Source organism: Oreochromis niloticus, unplaced genomic scaffold, assembly GCF_001858045.2.
Source record: "Oreochromis niloticus isolate F11D_XX unplaced genomic scaffold, O_niloticus_UMD_NMBU tig00001449_pilon, whole genome shotgun sequence".
Classification (NCBI taxonomy): Eukaryota; Metazoa; Chordata; class Actinopteri; order Cichliformes; family Cichlidae; genus Oreochromis; species Oreochromis niloticus.
This window is the reverse complement of record NW_020327386.1, coordinates 1-13,600: the sequence shown is the minus strand read 5'-3', so window position 1 is coordinate 13,600 and position 13,600 is coordinate 1. Positions and strand designations below refer to the sequence as shown.

At 36.4% G+C, this 13,600-nt stretch overlaps 1 long non-coding RNA gene across 2 annotated transcripts; it reads left to right on the top strand.

Moving 5' to 3' along the window:
- The first annotated feature begins 543 nt into the window (after positions 1-543).
- Positions 544-8,304, top strand: LOC109198747 (uncharacterized). 2 transcript variants are annotated; one of them, XR_003217517.1, is made up of 4 exons: positions 544-1,202; positions 2,931-2,962; positions 6,639-6,665; positions 8,179-8,304. It is a non-coding gene; the product is annotated as an uncharacterized LOC109198747 (long non-coding RNA). The 2 variants fall into 2 exon arrangements; XR_002059384.2 differs by lacking the exon at positions 544-1,202 and having other exon boundaries at positions 2,793-2,962.
- The last annotated feature ends 5,296 nt before the right edge of the window (positions 8,305-13,600 follow it).

The window sequence follows — 13,600 nt, the reverse complement described above, 5'->3', positions numbered from 1 at the left end:
ACTTTATGGTGGCGAGGCATGATTGCAGATGACGTCAGGTGCGACCACCTCTCTTGCAGCGGCACTGCAGGCCACATAAAATATTTATGTAGATATTTTGCGAATATTTATTATTCATTTTTTAAGAGCATAGTGCTTCTTTCCATTTATTTCTTTAAATTCAGGTCAAGGTTCTATATGCCCCGAAAGCCCAAAGGTGATATAAGGATCAGTTTTTGTTTGATACATGGATAATTTAAGTTCAGCTTTTTAATTCTTTTAAGAGAGACCTTCAACTGGATGCTTTTATTTTTTGTTATTTTTTAAGCGTTTAAAATGTCCATTACATGAATAAAATTTCATTTACTTTGTAGCATTTCATGGATTTCATACGCAACACACTATAGTTGTTTATACAAAGCATAAAGGTAAAAAACAATGTGTGCAGTGTTATCTTCATTTAGATGAAGTATTTGTGGCTCCCAGTGTTTTCTTTTCCGTGCAAACCGGGTCCAAATGGCTCTTTGGGTCTTAATGTTGCTGACCCCTGGTTTAGATGGTTGTCTTTAAAACCCTCACTGAAGAGTCTTGCTGGAGACAGCCACACCTTTACCTCACTGCAGCAGGGGTGAAGAAGTGGGTGCAAGTCCATTTAGGTCAGAATTCATATGATTACAACCAATACGTATTAGAATAAAATAAATAAATGTGCAATGAACATGTCAGGAGTCACTGTTAAAAAGTCTCATGGCAGTGGGGTTAAAGGACCTCCTGAACCTCTGATTCCTGCAGTGCAGTGAGGTGAGCCTCTGCAGCTCCTACTGTCCTGTGAGAATGCTTAGGTGAACATCAACACCAGCCCCTTGGTGTTGTTGTTCAGGAGAAGACGGTTCTTATTACTCCAGACAGTTAAATAAATTTATCATAATACACTGCATTTTAACATAATGACCTTATATTTATTTATGACTTTTAACCATTATTTCAAATTCAAATAATCCTGTTTGAAATATTTATTCAACTTATAGAATTAAATTTCTGCTAGTTGTTTTCTGTTGCAAAGAAATCTAGTATAATAATATTTAAATTTACATATATATCTTTCACGTTTTCAATGCCAATTTTGTGTAATACCGGAGTTTCCCACTACCCGTGAATGCCTCTTTTTTTACGTCGCGGGCTCACTCCTGCATCTCCGCCCACTCTCTGCTCGATCCCTACCGGTAAGAGTTGCTGCTCTGCTTCTCTTCTCTGAAATTAAATGTCTATAAGCTGTTTGAGTGATTTGCCGAGTTGTTGTTTGTGACTTGTAAGCCAGTCAAAGTATAAGTCATATTAAAGTAACACAATGGCTGCTTTTTTAGTGAAACGTTGTAATTTTAGTATTTAAACAAGTATTGCTAAGCTAGCCCTAACAACCTAAGCGCTAACGCCTAGCGGTCCTATAGGCCCAGTGTGAAATGAATATGGTTCCTTTGATTGTATAATACAGTTATTGTGTTGTTTTATTTGGTTCATTCGGTGTGTTAATGTTTCTGAGTCTCTTGGGGAAGCTGTCTTTCTCCTCTTCACAAATCAGTCAGTTAAAACGGCCTAATTCTTTAGGTTGTAAGGTAATGAGCCGCCATTTTAGAACCACTGATTAGCTGCTGAAGCAGCAGGGTCGGCAACTTCAAAGGAGACATTTTACCGCCTCTGACTGAAGGCAACTTAAATGGAGCTATGAAAGTATGCTTCTAGCTCAGATTAACAAAAGTAAGACGATTTGCCACTAAATTTTAGCTGTTTAAGTATGCTTGTAGGTGACATTCACAAAGGTAGGACAGTTTGCCACTGAATTTCGTGTTGTGCGCATGTGCAGAAACAACGGTAGGATGGTTTCCCAGAACACCAGGAGAAAAAAAGTCATGTGCCTGTGCAAGTGTGTCTGTGTTGTGGGTTAATTAACAGAAGGGAGAGAGAGAGTGAGGATAAAACACATAATATAAGAATAATAACATCTCTTAACAATTAATTTTAGTTTTTTAGTAAATTTTTAAGAACTGTTTAACAAACACTTGTTTGTGCAGGGTTTTTTTTTTTAAATAAAACCTACACCTGCAGCTCTGTTTAACTTCTCAGTTTGTGAAAAATTAATGAAATATAAAAAAGGCCACCTTCAACTACATAAAATGCAGCAGTGCGCCATTAATATTATTAATATGATATGTAGATATTTAAAAGAACAGCATATTAAATGATACTAAATGATACTGTGTGCAGGTGATAATATTTTTAGGGACCAGAATTTGAATGCAGACCAATCAATGTTAAAGCCTACAATATATATATTATATATATATATATATATATTATATATATATATATGTGTGTGTGTGTATATATATGTGTGTGTGTGTATATATATGTGTGTGTGTGTATATATATGTGTGTGTGTATATATATATATGTGTGTGTATATATATATATGTGTGTGTATATATATGTGTGTGTATATATATGTGTGTGTATGTATATGTGTGTGTGTGTGTGTGTGTGTGTATGTATGTATATATATATATATGTATATATATCATCCAAGCTTTCATTTATGATTGTTCATGCTTTGAAATTGTGATGTCAGAATTTGATAGTGTGAAGTGCTAGGTGTAGCAAATCATTGCTTATGAAATCTACTGTGTTATCTAACAGCACCGAACTAATAGAGCTATCACATAACTGAGAAACTTGTGTGGCTTATTACAAATGCATGAAACCACATATTACCTTAATGAAGACAGTAATCTTTAATAAGGTGTAGAAAAAAAAAGAATTTTTGTTTATATTCCAGCTGTGGTAAACAAAGAAGTGTACTGAATCTTTTGGACTACACAGATTGATGTAGTATTGACTCTGATGCTGATTTGAGTTGTCTCATTCTGTATTTTTGTGCTTTGTCTTTTGTTACACAGATTGAACGAGATCTTTGGTTTTGCCTTTGCTGGTAAGTAAACAGTGATTGTAACTGAAGCAGTATGAACCTGGCATTGCGTAGCACATTTGACGAATTACATACAGTAGTTTGACTTTTTGTGATATATTTCCATTTACTGATTGGCAAAAACACGGGATTTGTGACCTGTAGCAGCAAAGCCCCACACAGGGCCTCTGACTGTCCCTGAAAATGTCCCTGAAGTTTAATACCCCATTTATGTATGATTTAAATTTTTTATGGTTTATTGAATCCAAACAGTTAAATGTCAGATGTCTTTATCCAGGTGTTCATTTTCTCATTATGTTTGTGGATTTAAGTAGCAGACAAAACAATGAAAGTGTTTTAGGGGAGTCAGTATAAGTGGTTGCTCAAACACTTAAGAGCTGCACAGGTATTGATTTATATTGTCTCTCAAATTCTGCTGATGTATTACATTAAAGTCAGAACACTGTAGAAGTATTTTGCCTGACTCGGTATAAGTAATAGCTTTAACAGTTAAGCAATAATAAAAACGAAGAGAACCAGAGGTGTGAGTGGACATTGTTAGGTACATTACAGCCAGTGTGTCGAATTAGTTTATTACTTATTTAGTGAATATAATGTGTATTAAAATTAAATACAAATGTTGCCAAAGAGGGACATTGCAAAATACATAAATATTCCTAGCAATGGGTACAATAAAAGGACTTTTTAGTGTAATATTTTAAGACGTTGCATTTTAATCACAAAGCATTCTGCACCTCTGTTATTGTAACATGTCAATATTTACATGTATTTTAGGATTTGCATATTGATATCAGACTAACCAAAACATGATGAGGTTTTCTGTTGCTTCTGATTTAAAGAATTACTTTGTATTTAATGTTTTTAACCTAAAAGGACATTAAAAGTTTTGGTTTTTCACACTTTATTAGAACTGACCGGTCGTAGAAAATGTTGGAGCCACAAGGCTTCTGTGTAGGAAATATTTGGTGTATCCTGCCCTTGTGCCAATAAATATTGGTGCCTGTTCTTTGCATTTCTGTAGTAATAATGCTTTTATTACACTTGCTATAGCTATGTGAGACCGTGCAGTTCAATTATCTCCTCTTTAGACTACAGTAAACTTAAAAAAGCTTAAAGTAATTGAGGATTTTACTAGTTAATTTGTGTCACAGTAAATTGGATTGTGTGTGAAGAGGCTCAACAGTCTGAATCATCAAACAGTGATCTGATGAATTGTTTCCTTTCTCTAGACTGCTGATTTGATCGTCTCAAGTCTGGTAAGTAAAGGTTTTTCTGAGGTGCAGTGCTGGGAAATGTTTCTCATTATAGGAGATTCAATGTAGTGGTGTGAGTGAGCACAGCTATTGGTGATCATCAAAAGTCATCAAATCCTAGAAAAGTCTGTGTAAACATTTCCAGACCTACAGATGTTGGTAGGTTATTGTAGCAGCGCATCTTTTTTCACATTTAGAGCAGCTCATGAACAACAGTTTAGGTACAATTAAGTCTTCAAGTAGGGCCTTGTGGATTTCAAAAGCTTCTTTCCCTTCAATAATTAAGTGACTGTCTGAAAAACTGCTCTTTGAATTAGTCTTTTAATTAAAGATTTTGTTGATGACTGGAAAAAATCCAAAATACAGATACAGCACTCATTTCTGTATTTTATGATTAAATGATCTACAAAGAAATTATCATCATACTACATTTTTAATTAGGCCTTTAAATCGGCCATTATAAGTACGTCCTAGATTTAGTGGAGTGCTTATGGCTGTGTATTAAACATGCCCCAAATGTGACTGAAATATGTGGAAACTGTTTTGTAGGAACCATCCATCTCCAAATTTCTCATTTTGCCAAAAGTCATACTGAGTAAAGTATTGTTTACTTTTATGTTAATGGATCTCAAATCCCTGTTTCTGTGTGCCCAGATATTATGATGTACTGTTGTCCCAGGTAAGTACACACAGAAACAGGGATTTGAGAACTTTGGGGATTAAGGAACATGTGATGTGGCATGAATTTTAAGCAGGTGGCCTGAAACTGTCTGCTCTAGCCTGTGTGTGGGTTTTGTTGGACCATATAATATTTACAGTAAGTTATTGTAGCAGCACATCTTGGTGTAAGTTAATAGACTCTGTTTGTTTTTTATTGTGTTAATAAAATTTGAACTCAGGCCACCTCAAATGTTAAAGCCTACAAACATTCCATACAAGCTATCATTTGTGATTGTTGCCTACTTTTAAATTGTGACATCACCATTTGGTAAAGTGTGCAGTGCTAGGTATTGCAAATCATTGGTTACGATATCTACTCTCTTAAGTAATCGAACCTAAATTCTGGAGCATTACATGACAAAGAAACTTGTGTGGCTTATTGCAAATGGATAAAACTACATATTACCATTATGAAGATGATAATCTTTATTAGGTGCGGAAAAGAAAACAGAGGGAGTTGTTGTTTGTATTCCAGCTGTGTTTAACAAAGAAGTTTCCGGAATCTTTTTGACTACAGAGAGTGATGCAGTATTGACTCTAATGCTGATTGGAGTTGTCTGATCCTGTATTTTTGTTCTTTGTCTTTTGTCACACAGAGTGAACAGATCTTTGGTTTTGCCTTTGCTGGTAAGTAGACAGTAATGGTAATGTTAGTAATTTACTTATAGTAGTTTGGCTATTTGTGTCATCTTGCCATTCACTCATGGGCAAAGACAAATAGTGAGGATTTAGAATCTGTAGCAGCAAAGCCCCACATAGGACCACTGACTGCCCCTGAAAATGTCAATGAAGTTTAATAGCCCATTTTTCTCTGATTTTAATTTTTGATGGCTTATTAAGTCCAAACATAGTTAAAAGTTTGAGATATCTTTATGCAGTTGTTTGATTTCTCCTTATGTTTGTGGATTTAAGTATCAAGCAAAACTATGAAAGTGCTTTAGGTGAATATAGGTGGTACCTTAAACACTTAAGAGCACCACAGCTATCGATTTTTATTGTCTCTTTCATTCCACTTATGAATTAGCATGAAGTCGAAACACTAGAAGTATTTTGCCTGAGTGACTGTAAGTGATAGCTTAAACACTTAAGCAATAATAAAATGTAAGAAAAGTACAGTTGTGAGTAGGTATATTAAAGCCAATATTTTAAAATTAAATATAAATGTTGCCAAAAAGAGATATATTGCAAAACACATAAATATTGTTAGCAACAAGTACAATGGAATGACTTTTTAGTGTAATATTTTTAAGAAATTTTCATTAAAAAAATAGTGTGCCACTGTTGTTGTTGTGGTTTTCTGTTGCTTCTGATTTAAATAATTAATTTGTATTCAACATTTTAAATCTGAAATTAGATCAAAAGTTGTCGTTCTTCACATGTTATTAGAACTGACTTCTGATAGAAAATGTTGGAGCCACAAAGCTTCTGTGTACGAAATATTTGGTATATCCTGCATTTGTGCCAACAAATATTGGTGCCTATTCTTTGCAATTCTGTAGTATGAATGTTTTATTAAACATGTTAAAGCCATCTGAGACTCTGCAATTAAATTGTGCCCTCTTTAGACTACAGTGAGTTCATAAAGGCATGAAGAAATTGAGGATTTGACTAGTTATTTAATGCCACAGTAAATTGGATTGTGTGTGAAGAGGCTCAACAGTCTGAATCATTGAACAATGATCTGATGTTTTGTTTCCTTTGTCTAGACTGCTGATCTGATCGTCTCAAGTCTGGTAAGTAAAGGTTTGTCTGAGGTACAGTGCTGGGAAAAGTCTTTCTTCCTTGGAGATTTATTTTGTTTATGCTTTTTGTCACATGTTTCAATTTCTAACAAGGATGACCTGGATAAATACAAATACAAGCAGTTTAAAGTGATGATTCATGTATGAAGCAGAGAAACCAAACCAGAGCTATTTGTTCTCTAATACCCAGCTGTGAAAGCCCTGATAGCAACAACTACCATCAAGCATTTATAGTAACTAGTAATGACTGATTTACATCACTGGGGATTTTGGTCCACTTTAATTTCTGAGTTGCCTTAATTAAGGTCAAAAATAGTGTTTTGAAATCATTTTAAGGATCTCAATTTCATTAAAGTCGAGATTCTGATTAGTCAGTTGGACTTGCTTGTGTGCTTCATATCAATTTCCTGTTGCAAATCCCAACTGTGATTAAACTCAGGACCTGATGAGTTGATGTAGGTCCTGAAGTAGTAAAGGAACTCTGGACCATCACAGTAACAGCACCATGTTTGACTTAATGCTGGTGTTTTCTGAAATATTCTCTCACTTTAGAAGATTCAGTTCAGTACAGTGAGTCCGCACAGCTCTTGCTGATCATCAAGATGTTTTAGGCAAATGTGAGAAGTTTTGTGTTCTTTTGGCCAGTCAATAAATTATTTGAGTTTAATGGATATAAAGTGTTTAAAGCAGGAGGCCTGAAACTGTCTGCTGTAACCTCAGTGTGCGGGTTTATTTGGACCATATAATATTTACAGTAAGTTACTGTAGCAGCACGTCTTGGTTTGACTTATAGACTTAGTTTATGTTTAATAGAACGCAAAATGTCCTTATAACAGTTCCACCATCATTTGTTAAACATTGTCATTCTGTTCAGTCTAATAATTTACTGCAGAACTCTTTAGTATTTAAAGCCCTACATGTACTGTGTTTTTGAAATTATAAGGCATAAAGTCTGTTTTTAAGGCAGATTAAGTCAAACAAAACAGTCAGATAAGTCAAACTTTATTCAAGTCATTCACAAACAACTCTCAACACTGTTCAGTTGTATACATAAAATACAGAACAATACACTCACTTTTTCAGTTCATTCCTCATCCACAAATCCATCAAACTCTTCATGGGTTGATCAGTTTGAAATCTGCTTCATAAGCACGTCTCTTAGCACGTGCCAGGTCCTTGTACACACACCATAATGTTATGTTGAAGCACCGTACGAATTACTCTGCGAGGGTCCTGACTATCGTAGCCATAATGCTCTGACAATACATCAAGCAGCGCAGCTTGTAGTTACTGAAGTCTTACTAAATATTTGACAGAATTTGAGCACTGTGTACCACAGAAATCCCGTTCGAGGTCAGTAAGCATAACCAGAATCGATACACTAGGCACATTGTATATTTTTGAGAAAATGACAGGATTTTAGGTGTGTCATATAGTCTGAAGAATATGGTAAATCCAAGCATATTGGAAATACGACTAATTCCAGGCCTTTTGTGTCTTACAGGTGACCTGCTGCAGAAGATCCTCTCCCTCTATCATTATAAGCAATTCTGTCTATCCTATCACTCTCCCGACTCTATCTAATTTGACAGCCATTCTATCTTGTATCCCTCTATCTCTACTGCTCTATCTAATTGACAGCCATTCTATCTGTATCCCTCTATCCCTACTGCTCTATCTAATTGACAGCCATTCTATCTTGTATCCCTCTATCTCTACTGCTCTATCTAATTTGACAGCCATTCTATCTTGTATCCCTCTATCCCAAGCGCTCTATCTAATTTCAGAATCCAAGTTTTCAGAAATCCAAGTTTTCAGAATCAGTTTTCAGAAATCCAAGTACCAGTACTTGATCTATCTGTTAAAGAATTCTGAGAGATCTCTGCTCTCACTGCTCCTTCTTTCCTGTCATTAAACTCTCTCACATTCAGTCAATTTGCTGGAAATTACAATTAGAAAGTTGAATATACAGTAGTAGAATTGCAGTACAGTAGAACTTATAGTAGAAACTACTTATACAGCCCTACATTTGTAGTTTTGACTTGGCATTACTCTTTGGAATAAACACTGATAGTTTGGCTTACTGGTCCAATTACTTTGATACATTATATAAAATACACCTTTTATAAGGTTATTTGTAATAAGATAATCTGACTATTCTGTAATATATCAGAGTGCTATATTCACAAAATATTAAATTTGATTCAAATACATTTTTCAAGTCTGTTTCATTGGCTATAACATTTGACTACAAGTTTATACTATTATTATTTAAGGACAAACCCTTTTGTCACTCAGTGCAAGTGTTCAGTTGTCATCTAGAGGCTGCCCTGAGGACCCAGACTTCCTGTTTCCTGACTGCTGCAGAACATCCAGCTGAAGAATCCTCATCGCCTGTCATCTGATCACCACACCATCACAGCTCCTCATATTTGCTTTAAATTTTAAATATCTTAAAGATTTACACAAAGTCTACTTAAAAGCTAAGAGTTTATTATAGCCTGTTGATTGATTGTTGAGATTTATTCTGCATATTACATTACAGAAGTATAGACCTATTTGTTATCCAGTCTGGTTAAAAAAAATATAAGAAGTAATAATATATAGTTTTTGAAAAAGTTACAATAAAACAGACCAAAGTGTTTTCAAAGAACTTTAAATAACTTTATATTGAGTTTGTATTTAAGTCAGCCTTTTACATCAATTCTGATAAATCTCTGATTTAATAGTTATTAAAGTCATTAGTTTTCAGTGTTTACAGGTGACTTTTGTTACATTTGTGTATAAATACATATAAGGTCCAGTTTGTACTTCAACAAAATGCCAAGAAAAGTCAAAGGTCACAGTCCCAGAAGCTTAGATGGCAAAAGCATAAAGAACAGGTAAATGTTTCTCAGAGCAGTGAGCAGGTAAATGTGTCTGTTACAACTATTCCCAGTCTAGAAGTGCAGAGCAGTGCTCAGACAGCCGCAGTGTCTTATGCAGATGTGGTAAAGAGAGGTGGTCGCTCAGCATGTGTGCCAATTGCTAAAGTACAGCAGGTAACTGTGCAAACACAGCATGATGGAGAAACTCCAGGACCGTCTCATGTACAGGTTACAAACAGTGAAAGTCATCCACGAGTGAGTAGCGTCTGTGCATCCCGAAGCCAGGCCTCTGCTAAGTATGGAAAGTACCGGAATCAGCAATGCATGGCTAACAGTTTGGTTTCCTGTCATTCTTACACGAGGATGAATTCATTACCAGAGCAGATCTAAACCGTGTGTTGGACAAAGGCCATGCCGTGTATTCAGATGCCAGAAAAGGTTTGTGAACAGCGTGTTCTAGCCTGCGATGAGCTTCCCACAGTGGTCACCAGCCGCAGACACGAGTATCAAGTGCATATCTTCAGTGTGCTCGTTACGGCACATTCGATGTACAGTCACCTTCTGAGCCTTGAACAGGGACTACAGTGTTGGCTTCAGACGTTCGCTACGCTTTGCTAGTCATGGCAGGTACAGTCATCGCAGTTTGCAGGCTGACTTCAGGTGAATACGCATATTTGACCCTCACCCACGTAAGTCTACTGGAATGCCATTTCGCTAGCTGTAAGTGTGAACTGCAGTTATGTTAAAATTCACACGTCTTAACGACATGATTGACAGGATCAAACGCTTGTACCGAATGTTTAGCATCGCGCCATCCTGCACTTATGAGCTACAGCCTGTCGAGTTTCACAGTGAAAACGCAGCTGACCAAAGAGATGCTGATGAAAACAGACAAACAGCTACAACTGTTGCAGGACCAGCTTTAAATGAACCTGAATTTGAAATCCAAAATCCACTGAGCAGACATCCAGAGTGGATTATTCAAATGAGCCAGCTGCTGAGATGAACAATTGTCCTTCTGATTATTAGAAATAGAAACCTCTGCATCTTCTGTAAGAGACACTCAGGTAACAAAAGAATCTGTTCCTCAGAATGATTTAAACACTGCCTCCTGTTTAACTAAGACAACAGAGGAACTCTCATATAAACTGTTGAAGCATAATAAACAGCAAAGGAAAGATTAGGAGACGACTATTGGTCCAAGAAAAACTACCACAGAGAAAGGAAAATGAGAAAAAAAGAAAGACAGATGTACACACTTGATGAAAGCTTTAAGGCAAAGAAAAAGAATTCTAGTAGAAAGTCTCATGATTCTGATCACAGTAAGAAAAAGAGTGTGTACAAAATAATCTGTATAAACTCAATGCTACATATAGAGAGAACAGAGAGAATATTGAGAAAAATCTATAGAGATAGTGCTAAAATTAGAGAGAGAAAAAGAGAACGTGTCATAAGATGTAAAAGAAGATTCTTTATTCCGAGAAAAGCAGAAGGAACGTATAACAAGAACATATAGAGAATCTCCCATTTTCCGAGAAAAGCAGAAGGAAGTATGAGAAAAACATATAAAGAATCTTAATAGACAATCCTTATATTCAAAGAAAGCAGAAGAACGAATAAGAAGAACATACAGAGAATCTCCCATGTTCCGAGAAAAGCAGAAGGAACGTATTAGAAGAACATACAGAGAATCTCCCATGTTCCGAGAAAAGCAGAAGGAACGTATTAGAAGAACATACAGAGAATCTCCCATGTTCCGAGAAAAGCAGAAGAACGTATTAGAAGAACATACAGAGAATCTCCCATGTTCCGAGAAAAGCAGAAGAACGTATTAAAAGAACATACAGAGAATCTCCCATGTTCCGAGAAAGCAGAAGGAACGTATTAGAAGAATATACAGAACTTGTGCTGAATTCAGAGAGAAACATAAAGCTTACATGAGGTCATATGTTTCTAACCTATATAAAGAAAGTGAAGAATTTAGACAGAAAAAACAATGTTACACACTAAACTTATGAGAAGAGAGACAATTCAGCAGCAACACAAGGACAATATGAGAGAACGAATGAGAGTAAAATATGGAACGGTTTTCTTTTAGACAGATGCATAATTTCAGATGTGCAATGAAAATAAAAAGAAAATATCGTCAGATGCATCGACCAGCTGAAAGTTTACAGTGTATCCAGATAACAGTTTAATGAATGAGCCATATCTTGTTTCAGATCAAACATTAAGTCAGCACCATCTTATGTTTGTACTGTTTGTCTAAAAGCTTCTTTCCTAATCAGGTAAAATCTGCAAAGAAACAATTACTCAAAACACCAAACTGTAGCTCAGCAGTGTCTAACTGGTAAATTTGTTCATGTGTGTGATGAAGCATGTATGATCACTGCAGCTTTCCTGTTGAGAGAAAGAAAGAGTATATCTGTCACACGTGTCACAGTTCCCTCAAAAGTGACGCATCCAAGGCTTGCTGCTGTTAATGGTTTAGAATTGCAGATATTCCAGCTGAACTGTTGATCTCAACATTCTGGAGAGACATCTGATTGCCAAATGCATACCATTTGCTAAGATTATTCCCCTTCCAAAGGGCAGACAAAGACTCATACGTGTAATTGGTGTGTGTACCATCTGAGGTCCAACAACAGTTGACTCTTTACCTCGGCTCAGAAGCCAATCACAGATAATGAGGATCAAGTTGAAAAGACGACTGTGCTACAAAGGCCATCAGCTGTTCCAGACTGTCACCTGGTCTAAACTGATCCAAGCCCTGCGTAAACTGAAACAGATTCATCCACAGTACACAGATATTGTTATCAGAGATGATGCATTGCTTTGTGATCCAACGTTACCTGATGATGACAGCAGTGATGAAGCCAGCATGGGAAGTGATGATTATGATGAAGCAGATTTAATGGAAATTGACAACTATGAAAAAGATGCCCTTTTGTGCGAAAGTGAGTCTGAAAGTGAACAAGATATTAATATGCAATCCTGTGATGAACAACCAGAGGAACAAAATCCAGAGGAACCAGAAAGTGATTTGAACAATGGAGGTTTTGCTCTAGAAAGTTGTCTGCAGCCTGTAGACATTTCAGAAGAGATTCTCTGTTTCACTGATAACACATATTGTGTGGCTCCTGCAGAAAGAAACAATCCTGTTAGCTTCTTCAGAACTCCTCATTTGGAAGCCATGGCATTTCCTGTGCAGTTTCCTACTGGTCAGAATACACTGGATGAAAAGAGACGTCTTAAACTCACACCAAGTGCTTACTTCAAGTCAAGGCTTTTCAACATTGATGCAAGATTTGCTAAAGATACAAATTACCTGTTTTTCTCACAGTTGTCACTGAAATACACTTGGCTAATTCCAGCATGACAATACAGCTAAGGAAAGGTAAAACTATGACAAAGATGGACGCAAAATCACATCAGGAATGTTACAAAGTAAGACAGAAGTAGAGAAGCTGGTAAGAAATAAAGATGCAATCAGATTTATGCAGCCACTCAGAGGAACTCCAGCTTACTGGCAGAAAACTACCAGAGATCTATTCAGTATGGTTCGTCAAATAGGAACACCTCAGTTCTTTGTCACTTTCTCTGCTGCTGAGATGAGATGGCCTGAAGTGATTCAAGCAATAAAGAGACAGCAAGGTGAAGAGGTTGATTTTGAAGCCCTGACTGGTCAGAAAAGTGTGAAATTCTAAGATCAAATCCAGTAACCACCATGCGAATGTTTGATAAGCGTGTTGAGGCTTTGTTCAGAGATTTGCTTTTTCTCCTGCACAGCCCCTTGGTGAAATCATTGATTACTTTTACAGAGTTGAGTTCCAGCACAGAGGTAGTCCGCATATACACATGTTGCTGTGGATTCGAGAAAAGGTAGAAGTAGATGTGGATGACGACCAAACTGTCTGTGACTTGTGGACAATACATCTCAGCTCAACTCCTGACCAGAAAAAAAACCTGAACTGCACAAAAAAGTCACTGAACTACAAAAGCACAGCAAAAACCACACAAAGACATGCTTTAAGAGTGTGAACTCTGGTTGTAGATTTG